The sequence below is a fragment of the Aethalodelphis obliquidens genome, unplaced genomic scaffold (genome assembly GCF_003676395.1).
Source record: "Aethalodelphis obliquidens isolate GAN/ISIS:26980383/991018 unplaced genomic scaffold, ASM367639v1 scaffold11, whole genome shotgun sequence".
NCBI classification, from domain to species: Eukaryota; Metazoa; Chordata; class Mammalia; order Artiodactyla; family Delphinidae; genus Aethalodelphis; species Aethalodelphis obliquidens.
The window spans coordinates 26,906,115-26,919,130 of record NW_020837955.1 but is presented as its reverse complement, the minus strand read 5'-3'; the positions used below and the strand labels follow the sequence as shown (position 1 = coordinate 26,919,130).

At 36.6% G+C, this 13,016-nt stretch overlaps 1 protein-coding gene across 6 annotated transcripts in view; it reads right to left on the bottom strand.

Moving 5' to 3' along the window:
- The window catches only part of SHOC2 (SHOC2 leucine rich repeat scaffold protein), a 112,327-nt gene that overhangs the window by 16,561 nt on the left and 82,750 nt on the right, over positions 1–13,016 (bottom strand). The window lies entirely within an intron of this gene.

The following is a 13,016-nucleotide window of genomic DNA, read 5'->3' as shown; positions in this document are numbered from 1 at the left end:
TTGTTTTGGGTTGCCACAAACTGCACCCATTTAAGACGGTGAACTTAAATTGATAAATGCTGTGTGTATTCTGTCTGCTCCACTTACCAGCTGCTTCCCTGTCTCTCTCCCTCTCCCCTAAGATACAACAATATTGAAATTAGGCCAATAATAACCCTACAGTGACCTCTAACCAAGTGAAAGTTAGAGTCGCATGTCTTTCACTTTAAATAAAAAGCTAGAAATGATTAAGCTTAGTGAGAAAGGCATGTGGACAGCTAGGTTGAAAGCTAGGCCTCTTGCGCCAGTCAGCCAAGTTGCAAATGCAAAGGAAAAGTTCTTGAAGGAGATTAAAAGAGCTACTGTAGTGAACACGTGAATGATACAAAAGGAAAACAGCCTTATTGCTGAAGTAAAGAATGTTTTAGTGGTCCAGATAGAAGATCAAACCAGCCACTACATTCCCTTAAGCCAAAGCCTAATTCAGAGGAAGGCCCTAACTCTGTTCAATTCTATGAAGGCTGAGAGAGGTGATAAAGCTGCAGAAGAAAAGTTAGAAGCTAACTGAGGTTGGTTCATGAGGTTTAAGAAAAGAGATGGCTCTCCATACATAAAAGTACATGGTGGGCTTCCCTGGTGGCGCAGTGGTTGAGGGTCCGCCTGCCGATGCAGGGGACGCAGGTTCGTGCCCCGGTCCGGGAAGATCCCACGTGCCACAGAGCGGCTGGGCCCATGAGCCATTGCCGCTAAGCCTGCGCATCCGGAGCCTGTGCTCCGCAACGGAAAAGGCCACAACAGTGACAGACCCACATACCGCAAAAAAAAAACAAACAAAAAAGTACAAGGTGAACCAGGAAGTGCTAATGTAGAAGCTGTAGCAAGTCATCCAGAAGATGCAGCTAAGATAATTAATGAAGGCGGCTACACTAAACAAGGTTTTCAATGTAGACAAAACAGCCTTATACTGAAGATGCCATTTAGAACTTTCACAGCTATAGAGGAGAAGTCAATGCTTAGCTTCAAAGCTTCAGACAGGCTGACTCTCTACACTTCTAGAATTAGAAGTGGAGCCTGAAGATGTGACTGAATTGCTGCAATCTTATGATAAGACTTTTAACAGATGAGGCACTGCTTCTTATAGATGAACAAAGAAAGTGGTTTCTGGAGGTGGAACCTACTCTACTGGTAAAGATGCTGTGAAGACTGTTGAAATGACAACAAAGTATTTAGAATATTACATAAGCTTTCATTGATAAAGCAGCGGCAGGGGTTTGAGAGAACTGACTCCAATTTTGAAAGAAGCTCTATTGTGGGTAAAATGGTATTACATACCATTACATGCTGCATGAAAGGAAAAGTCAGTCAATGCAGCAAACTTTATGTGGTTTGATTTAAGAAACTGCCACATCCACCCAAGTTTCAGCAGCCACCACCCTGATCAGTCAGCAGCCATGAGGACCAAGGCAAGACCCTTAAGGCTCAGATTATGGTTAGTACTTTTTATCAATAAACTATTTTAAATTAAGATTTGTACATTTTTTAGACATAATGCTATTGCACACTTAATAGACTACAGTACTGTATGAACATAACTTTTATATACACTGGGAAACAAAAAATTTGTATGATGCTTGTGATATTCGCTTTGTTGTGCTGGTCTGAGATGGAATCTGTAATGTCTCCAAGGTATGCCTGTATAGAAGTGGATGCCTGTGTCACACTTAACTTTTTGGAGATAAATATTTTTATGCCTTTCAACTTTCAGCCACTTTCTGATGTTTGTCCATTTCTTTCTTTTTGCTTTGACCACTTTTCAAAAAGTTGTTGTACGAATAATTTTCTTTCTTAGATATGTCTAACATTACTTCAATATTTACAGAAAATATATATTAGCCTATAGAATAAGTTAAGCCTTAAAACCTAGGAGGGTAGTCACCATGCCTCATATTCCTTATCCTGTTATACTCATTTGCATCCTTCCCTTTTGCTGAAGAAAACAGTGATCAAGGTTCTAAGAAATGACTAAATGGAGCTAATTTTTACCCTTTACATTTTCAAGAGTTAGTACTGCTATCATAAATACTCTGGGGAGCGCTTCCCTGGTGGCGCAGTGGTTGAGAGTCTGCCTGCCGATGCAGGGGACGCGGGTTCGTGCCCCGGTCCAGGAAGATCCCACATGCAGTGGAGCAGCTGGGCCCGTGAGCCATGGCCGCTGAGCCTGCGCGTCCGGAGCCTGTGCCCCACAACGGGAGAGGCCACAACAGTGAGAGGCCCACGTACAGAAAAAAAAAAAATACTCTGGGGACTTCCCTGGTGGTCCAGTGGTTAAGACTCTGTGCTCCCAGTGCAGGGGGTCCATGTTCGATCCCTGGCCAGGGAACTAGATCCTGCATGCCACAACTAAAGATCCCACATGCCACAACTAAAGATCCCACATGCCTCAACGAAGACCCGGTGCAGCCAAATAAATATTTTAAAAAAATACTATGATAATTCTATACCATAAGTCTAGCCAACTATAATGTGAAAAAAAACCTTAGCAACCATTTCAATTCCTGCAATTAGAACTATTACAGAGGTATGCTATGCTCATTTATATTACTTTCTTATAACAGTGCTTGGAAACTAGGCCGAGAGTTTGCTATTTATGATTAATTAAGATTCCAACAGGCAGAAAACTGAATTAAAAAGCAACAATAAAAACTACCACTTAGGGCTTCCTTGGTGGCACAGTGGTTGAGAATCTGCCTGCTACTGCAGGGGACACGGGTTCGAGCCCTGGTCTGGGAAGATCCCACATGCCGCGGAGCAAATGTGCCCGTGAACCACAACTACTGAGCCTGCGCGTCTGGAGCCTGTGCTCCGCAACACGAGAGGCCGCGATAGTGAGAGGCCCGCGCACCGCGATGAAGAGTGGCCCCCGCTTGCCACAACTAGAGACAGCCCTCGCACAGAAACGAAGACCCAACACAGCCAGAAAAATAAATAAACAAATGTGGGGTTTAAAAAAAAAAACAAACTACCACTTAGCAAAGACAAGTTAAATTTGCCTTTAAATTGTTTTCTAAATTAACTAAGGATGCTTCACTAGTATCTTTCTGATGACACTCTAGTGAGATGTGTCAATTTTGGAAGGGGAGAAAAAACAAACAAGCAGAGGGCTGGGTCACTTTTCAAAGCTCCAGAGAATTTAGAGATCAGAAATAAGGGCAAGAATAATATTTACTATTGTTGTCACTGCACTGTGACATTGAATTTGATACAAATGTTACTTAGAAGTTGGGATGGCAAAAAATAATCTGCTTTATGATGAAGTATGTTAATTATAGTCATATTTCTAATAGCAAAAAATGGGGACAACCTATATGTTCAAGAATAGATGAATAATTATTTAAATTGAAGGCACCACAGTGTAATAGAAAAAACAAAGGATATTATATTATCTATGTGACCCTGGGCAACTTATTTAACAACAGTCTATCTCCTCACTCATAAAGTGGGGATAATGCCACCTATCCGACAGGGTCACTCTAAGGATTAAATACAATGTGTGTAAGATACTTAGCACAATGACTGATACCTAACAGATCTTCAAAACATGATTTTATTCTATGGTATTTCTATATTCTGTTACAGTCTGTACCTATTAAAATTATGTTACAAAAATCTTTAAGATGTGAAAGACTAAGTTACGATATTAAATGAAAAAAGCCAGATAACAAAATCACGTGCTTTTTATTACCTCAACATTGTAAAAAACACATGCATGCAAAAACAGTGGGGAAAAACACATCAAAACTAACAGTTAGGGCTTCCCTGGTGGCGCAGTGGTTGAGAGTCTGCCTGCCGATGCAGGGGACACGGGTTCGTGCCCCGGTCCGGGAAGATCCCACATGCCGCAGAGCGGCTACGCCCATGAGCCATAGCCGCTGAGCCTGCGCGTCCGGAGCCTGTGCTCCACAACGGGAGAGGCCACAGCAATGAGAGGCCCACGTACCACACAAAAAAAAAAAACAACCAAAAAAACCCTAACAGTTATCTCTGCATGATAGAATTATGGAAGATTAAATTTTTTTCTGTCAACTTGTCTATAATTTCCCTAATTTTCTATAATTTTGTAATTTTAAAACACCCTTTTGATAAAGAAAAAGTCTATAATTCTAAAGTCATTTTACTTTTAAAAACTGTGATATCTTTATACCAGCCTTTTATTCAATGAATATTTTACATTTTGGAGAAGTTTTATACTAATGTAGACCAAGATGTTTGGACATTTTACATTGTGAGGCTCGTTTTCTCCATACAGTGAGGATATGAGCTAAGTTGTGGAAAAACAGAGCACGGTAGTTTGAAGTTTTAGATAGCCATTCTGATAAAAAAGACAGGAGATAAGAAAGATACCCAAGAAGTAGCAGTAAGAGCCAACTGAGAGTACTCAGCACAGACTTTAGCATAAGATATGCAAAGTGAATTAATGGCAGAGCTAGAATCAAAGTCAGTTGGCTCCTTATCAAGTAATCATTTTTTGTGAATTTCATCGACTCTGCTCCAGTGAGCTTGTTTCCTCCTAACACAGAAGCATGATATGTTCATTCTTGCCTCCACGCTGTTTGACTGTCCTTGTTGTGCTCATGGAATGCATTTCTATTCCATACTGAGTCCAGCATATTTGTTCATGAAGCTTTCTCTGGCCATTCTATGAAGACCTTATTGATTTCCCTATAAACTGGACTCATGGCCACACATTGTTTTCATCATACGTTGGCATTTACTTATATTTGGTCTTATGTTGTTAGTTGTTTCATGGATTAGTTACCTCCCCCAAAAGACTGAAAATCCTTTAAGTAAGGGAGGTTGCTATGTACTTCTGTCTCCACACAGAATTCAGTGCTAAGCACACAGCAGGCACTCATTCATACTTTCTTAATAATTATAGAAGCTAAAATATTTCACTTTGTCCTCCTTTCCATTAGGAACAAGATGCAGAAACTTAAAATTATATGAAAGGTTCATAAAAAGATTTTTTCTTTGACCCATTCTCATCTTATAAAATAGCCTGTCTATGAAACACAGATGTTAACTGGACATGGTTTTAAAATACATATCAGATTTGTCTGGTCTGAGTACAAATTAGTTCTTTTACAAATATCTGCAATAATTTTTTCTGAGACACCCAACGTCTACGCAGCCCATTTTTAGATATCGGAGAACGAACTAATCATTTCCAACTCTTTGCACTCCTCCCATCCCACCAAATCATTTTTTAATTACAAAATATATACGTGCAACTTACTCTCTTCCCCAGAGAACCATGGTTTGTAGTCTAATATGTACCTATTGAGACCTTTCTGTAAGCATTTACTTACACATATACAAATACAGGATTTTTTTTTAATGTTTCCGTGTTTATTTTTACATAAATGGGATCATTTTACGTACTTTTCCCCCTATATAACAGGTCACAGAAATATTTTCTGGTGAGTAAATTCAGATATACTTAATTTTATTTAACCATTGTATTCTACGATGTGCACCATTATCTAAACATTCCCCAATTGACAGCATTTGTTTCTAATTTTTAAAAAGGAATTCTATAATGAACATTCTAATACATATCTGTGCGTACATGTGAAAATATTTCTGATGTATCAAAAGATATAGATTTTTTTTTTTTTTTTGCGGTACGCGGGCCTCTCACTGTTGTGGCCTCTCCCGTTGCGGAGCACAGGCTCCGGATGCGCAGGCTTGGTGGCCATGGCTCACAGGCCCAGCCGCTCCGCAGCATGTGGTATTCTCCCAGACCAGGGCACGAACCCGCGTCCCCTGCATCGGCAGGTGGACTCTCAACCACTGCGCCACCAGGGGAGCCCCGATATAGATATTTTAAATCTTGATAAGACAGTGCCACTAGGCTATATCGATTTCATTTCCACCAAAATTGAAGGACAGCGGCCATTTACTCATATCCTTTCAAAATGGGGAGGGAGGGAAGGTATCAATATTTTATCCCTTGTCTATCCTGTGCCCACGGCCACTATAGCTACAAGGCTGGTAAAGGTGGAAATTTTCTTGCAAGCAGTGATAATGTCTGACTACAAAGAATGTCAAAATCTTCTGATAAAATTTTAATTTGCTATACAAAGTTGAAGATAAAAGAGGCTCAATCTTAAAAAAGAACTGGAAGTAAAGAAGCTCATCCCTTTCTCTCCTTCATACCACTGCTTTCCCTATGAAAGAAAGTTGTTCCATTGTAATAAAATGGCAGAAGCATTTACCAAAGGGTCTATGAAATCTGCCAGAAGAGGAAAGGGCTTATTAATAGCAGAAAGTCCCCATAATTTTGCTCCACCAACTGACATGCCTCAATAATTGTTTACAGTAGAAAAGTAGGTGAATACAATATTTTAACCAATTTTTATTCTCAATGAAACCCAAAAACTTTCTCTGGTAACAAAGATTAGTATGGTAACCAAATTCTAAATGCTTATCAACTCACAAACCCAGTAAATAGAACCACATTCCTGAAATTTCTCTTCCAAAAGCAAAATAAGCTTCTCAGTTTTAAAGTCAGAATAGGTTTCTAGAAGTTAAAAATTACAAAATGGGGAATTCCCTGGTGGTCCAGTGGTTAGGACTTGGTGCTTCCACTGCAGGGGGCACAGGTTTGATCCCTGGTCAGGGAACTAAGATCCCTCATGCCGTGCGGCACAGCCAAAAAAACAAAACAAAAAAATTTTTAATTAAAAAATAAATAAAAATTATAAGATGAAAACGAAGTAGTGAAAATGCCACATGAAATTATCTAGTACCAAAACTAGTGGTTATTTAAACAAAAATGATACCTCCTACTTTCCTAAACATTTTTTTTTTCTTTTCTCCTTTTTCTTGGGGGGGGAGGGTGGTGTAGAAGAGCATGAACTTTAAAAATTGTAACGTATGAGAATATGCTATTCTGATGAAGAAACTAACATTTGCAAAGCACTTGTCACTTTCTTGAGAGCATGGCATGTTCAAGAAGTCATCCACATTTTGTCAAAGTCCGTTACTCCCAGCAAAACAAAAGAGGTGAAAAAAAGTAAGGATAAAATATCAACGCTTTCTTATGCCAGAAGAAAACTTGACATCAGAAGTCTGGCATTTACTGTGATTCACCCCCTGCAGTGGTTTCAACTCTAACCTCTTTCAATAAGTGGTTTTAACCACAAACTAAACTGCAACCTAGAAATCAAGCCATAGCTTGCTTTAATATTGATCCATTGTGACTAAGAAATAAAATCAACGTTGCTGAGCTTCTGTGTATAAATGTAGGCTGATCACTGCCAATCACTGGCATTCAGTTGTGCTTAACTTTGACTGTAAGTTGCTCTGTGTTCTGCTCTGACAGCTTGCTTTCTTATGCTGTCAGATTTTTAAAATATGGAAACATCAAATGGCTAGGAGTTAAAATTAGATGCTTTCAATTTCAGCAAATATAATCAGCATTTTTAGGTTAATTTAGTCTTTTGAGTAAGACTCTACCTCAAATAGTCTTTATCTTATTTTAACAAAGTAGCAAAAAATCAGTAGAAAAGGCACACAAGTTATAACAATGAAATAATGTCAAAGGTACAATTTTTTCCAGAAACATTAAACTGAGAAACTGAAAATAAACTGAAAAGTTATACAAAAATTCTTAAATGTTAAAAACTCAAAAGAATGCCACCATTAAAAAACAAACAAGTTGTTATATGTAAGCAGCACTGTAATTACCTAAAATTGAATCACTAAAACTCTGCTTGTTGATATAACCATAATTACTGTAACATTTCTTCAGAGACCACTGCAACAAAAAGACCTCTGTGAACTGTTCTGTGCTCCAGCCTTGAAGGCAAGGACTTGTTCCTTATTTCTCTCATTCTGAAAAGAAATAGAAAATAAAATATTTTTTCCTACTTCAGACCCTCCTCTCCCTGATTTCATAAAACCACCTGAGACCTCAGAAGGCTTCAAGATATCAGGTTCATAGCTTGAAACAAAACGACTTCTATAATGAATCTTAACATTTTCTTAAGTTTATAGCTGATTCTTGAATTAGAAAATATTCACATGAAAAGAATATACTTTATACTCTTCAACAGGGCAGATTAATGGTTAAATCAGAGAAACTCTAAATATGTTTTTAAGCGCTCTTTCACTTAACGGCAACCAGCTGCCCCCTCCCCATTTCCTTCTGCCTCTTCTTCACATCCTGAGTTGTCAGTGATCCTGGCACTGCTCAGCCTGGAAGTAAACGGCAGTGCGTGCTGCCAAAGAATGGTAACTACTCTAGGAGTATTTGTGTTAAATAAAGAGAGGGTTTAAAATATCTGGGTCTACTTACAAGAAAAAGAAAAGGCAAAGAATTAAAGTGATTTTTGGAAAAGTGATTTTAAGGTGATAGAAGATTTGATTTTTCAATTGTGAGTTTAGGGCTAGTTTCTTTAGACCAGGGAAAAGAGCACGGCAACTTCTGTGGGACTAGCATCAACTCTCCAGGATAGGTGTTATTTTTTGTTGTTGTTTTTCATTTTAAGTTATACTTTTCAAGAAGCAGTCCAGAAAAGAGAAGAAAAGTATCAGGAGAACTATATTCTAAAAGTCTGCCGCTGACGGTTTGGGGTGAATTGCTCTTCTCCAGTAGATGAGAGGGAGGATCTCAAAGGTCAATTATGACTGCTGAGATTTGTAACAGACCAAGACCCAAATGTTCTGATTTCTCACCAAATCTCAACCTTCCGCTATACAATCAAAATATGGGGGATGAGAGGGATGGAGAAAGGCAAAATAATTATTTTAATAAACATGGTATATGATAAATGACTACAATATTATAAAAACTTTCAATAAACAATACTTATTCACTTTGCTACTACTTGGAATAACAGCTGTATTAGTTTGCTGACAACTATCAAAGCATATAAAAATAAATGAGATATTTAAATTTTTATTACTGTTAATGTTTCAGTTCTCATTGATTTACAATACATATTTGTAATCTGACCGTGTAGAATGTGCTAGAAGTGAGGCACCTGTGTTATTCTGAGATAATATGTCAACTGGTAGAGATTAATAATGAAGTCAAATGTTTTCATATTAATAAACACACTTGAAATACAGAAGAATTACTTCTGATAGAAGAGAGAAAAGAAATGTAAAATTAAGAAAGCCAGGAGAAAGAAGGATACATGGAGAAGTTACCCTTTGTCAGAGGAAGTGAATCCACAGCACCCTAGTCTTACTAACTGGATGATTTTACCATCCTCCACTACCTATGCTATCTCTGTTTGCCAAGACTATTCATTTTAGTACTTTAATTGCATCCCTCTTTGATTGTTATTTAACAAGACAGGAAAACAGACACATGCATAAAATACTAAATAACAAAATATTGTTAGATAATTTGAGAGTAAGAACAGGGCTGATTGATGACCATGCCCTTTATAGAACTCTATATATCCATATGATCAGTTGAAAGAGTAGAGGAAATTATGTGTATATTTAGGAGAAAAGAGTTCTAAGCAGAGAAACTGAGAAGTACAAAGACCCTGAGGCTAGAACTTGGCTGATATGCTCAAGGAACAATAAAGTATATGCATCTATAATATCCTAAGAAATATACAATAATTATCCCTCAATGAGAGTGATAAGGACATAACTTTATAACATTTCAAGCATCTTTAATTTCAGTTCCCCTGTCTGATTTGCTAGAGTAAACAACCTTTACTTTTTTCTAAGACTGAGCAAGCCTTTAATTTTATAAGTTTCTTTTCTAAAGTGCTTTCATGTTTCATTCCACCGAAAAGTGATCATGTTAAAATGCATTATTCTTTCTTTCCTCCTTTACTATTAAAATTAGTTGGTTGTTCAAAATAAGCAAATTTAGACATATTTCAATGTAAGAACATACAACACAAAGTAAATATGTCAATATGTAATTTAAGAAAACTATACTGAAATAAAGATTAAACCTATATGTTGAACTGGATCAGAGTATCCCAGGGAAATGGGCCCTGGGATATAATACAGTTCTTGAACTTTAGAAATAAAGAACACTTTGGGTGGCGAGATATAATACAGTTCTTGAACTTTAGAAATAAAGAACACTTTGGGTGGCCAGGCACAAAGATTAAGTCACTTATAATGGAAAAAAAATTAGACTGGCTTCATACTTTATATTCAATTCCAGAAGACAACAGAGCTACCTCCTAGTTCTCCTAAAATGCTCAAGGAAAAGTAGTTGAACCCAGTGATTTTTACATCCATCAAACTGTTCTTTAAGTATAAAGGTTACAAACATACAAGAACTAGGGAACTACTGTTCATGAACCATTTCTGAGAAAACTACTACAAGATTGACTTCAGCCAACCAAGAAATGACTTGGGCAATTATGGCAACAGCATTGATGATGAACATTATGACTAAAATAAAAATACAGACTGGCATAACAAGACATAACATAAATGTTGCATGTCCTAACAACAAAGCTAATAAAAATTGGGAGGAAAAGAGACCAAAAAGGGCAAGTAGTAGAATAAATTCACTGATTGCCTCATCTACATTACTCTACTCAACAAAAATAGAATACACATTCAATTGCACATGGAACACTTATCAAGATAGACCATACACTGAGCCATAAAATAAGTCTCAATACATTTAAATGATTCAAGTCACACAAAGTATGTTCTTGACCACAATGGAATTAACCTAGAAATCAATAACAGAAAAACCCTTGGAAAACTGTCAGATGTTGGGAACTAAATAACATACTTTTAAATAACACACAGATCACAGAAAACAAAAGGGTAAATTAGAAAGTATTTTGAACAAAACAAAAAAGAAAACACAAGATGTCAGAAGTTGTGGGATGTTGTTAAAGCAGTATGTAAGGCAAAATTTATAGCACTAAATGCCTGTATGAGAAGAAAGGTGTCAAATCAATAATCTCAATCTTCCGCCATAAGAAACTAGAAAAAGAACAAATAAAACTCAAAGTAAGCAGATGAAAGGGAAGAAGAAAGGTCAAAGTGGAAATCAATGAAACAAAAACCAAGGAAAGAATAGAGAAAAATCAATACTTTGAGACAATCAATAAAACTGGTAAAATTGATAAACCTCTAACCAGACTGATTAGGGAAAAAAAAAAGAGAGAAGATATAAATTACCAATATCAGGAATGAGAGAAATGGCATTACCACAGATTCTATAGATATTGAAATAAAAATGGAATATTATGAACAATTTTATGCCCATTAAATGTGGCAACTTAAAAGAAATGGACACATTCTTTGAAAGACACAAATGACCAAGTTTTCTCAAAAAGAAAGTGATAACCTAAATAGCCCTATGTCTATCAAAGAAATTGAAATTGTTTTCAAAAACATTCCAACAAAGAAAAATCCTGACCCAGCTGGCTTTACCAATTAATTTTATCAAATATTAAAGGAAGAAATATGTCAATTTTATACAAACTGTTGCAAAAATTGAAGAGAAGGGAGTACTTCCCAACTTATTATATATGGCCAGGATTACCCTGAAACTGAAACTAGACAAAAACAGGTTTTATAACATTATGTATGAATATATTGTTTGTTAAAATTAATTAAGTAAATCTAATTTTTAAAACTTCTACCAGAATGTATGTTTTTTCATTATTTCTTCTTGGTAAGCAATTTCAATCTTATTATCTGGGTTTTTGTCAAGTTCAGGGAAATATTAAATTATATTTTATAGCTTCTTCATTGTCTTACTCTATTCTCTTTCTAGAACTTCTAGTCCTGTCTTCCATGACTTTTTTTTCATTTATTTTGTATTTATTTGGTATTTTTCTGTCTGTTCTAGACTCTAGGGGACAAGAATCAGAAAGATATAGGTTCTAATGGCTAGCTATTATATCCTGAAGAAGTCTCAGATTACTCTTCTGTGAACAGGTGTCATCTAACCAAAGACAGTCTATTGTAACTTATTAAAAAATTCCATAACAACTGCTTCTGTTTCAAGTAGTGGTAGACTAGATAATTCAAGCAACCCTCCCATTGAAGAAAACTAAAAACACTTCTAAAACAAAAACCAGAAAGCTAACAAGATAATGACTAGTAACCAGGCTGGAAACCAGCTGGGAACCCAGAAACAAGCAGAACACTGGAGAAGATTTTGTCCCGAGAGTGCTTTCCTAGCTAGAAGATGCAGCTGAAAGGCTAAGGCATGTTTCCACCAAAAGTCAAAATCTAGAGCCTGCCAAGGGTGGGGAGTCTAGTAATCAATATCAACTGAGACCCTACAGGGCTGCACCCTAGTACAAGGGGTAAACCGGAATTAAAACAACCCTCCAATTAGTCTGCCGCTTGTCTCTGAATCACTTGGGGGACCAGAAAAATCACAAACCTTAGAACACAGATGGAATAAAGTGGTCACCCTAGGTACCTGAGAGAAGCAAACAAAAATCCTTCTGGAGAAAGATAACATTATCACAGGCCTCAAATGATTTAGTAAGAGAACCTTGTAAATATTCATTACCAAAATTATATAAACTTAGTATAGAGTAATTTTTTTTAATGTAAAAATTCCCTCTACTGTTTGTATAAATTTGGGGTCATTTAGAAAAAGAAACAAGAATATATAAATATGGAACACATCAGAGTAAGTGCAATCCAACTTTCTGTTCTTTGGCTATGCACTTTCAAAACACATTTTGCACTCTGAGACATCTTTTAGTCCCTCAATATTAAGATGAACAAACTTTAAAATATACTGGCCATGTTTTAAAAACTAAACAGCAATGATTTTATTTTTCAGTGTGGTCTATTTTAGCAAAGAAGGGACCGCACCCTATACAAGAGCATGCAACATTCTGAAATAAACAAAAACAGAAAATGCACCCATTCTGCAATTTAAGCAGATTTATAGAACATATACATATTACTCAATATTCTGTCTTCTTTACAATTTAATTGAGATCATTTCCTAAAATTTAGTTATTTTCTTTGCCTGGAAATGGAAATTAAAAAATGATTTTAAA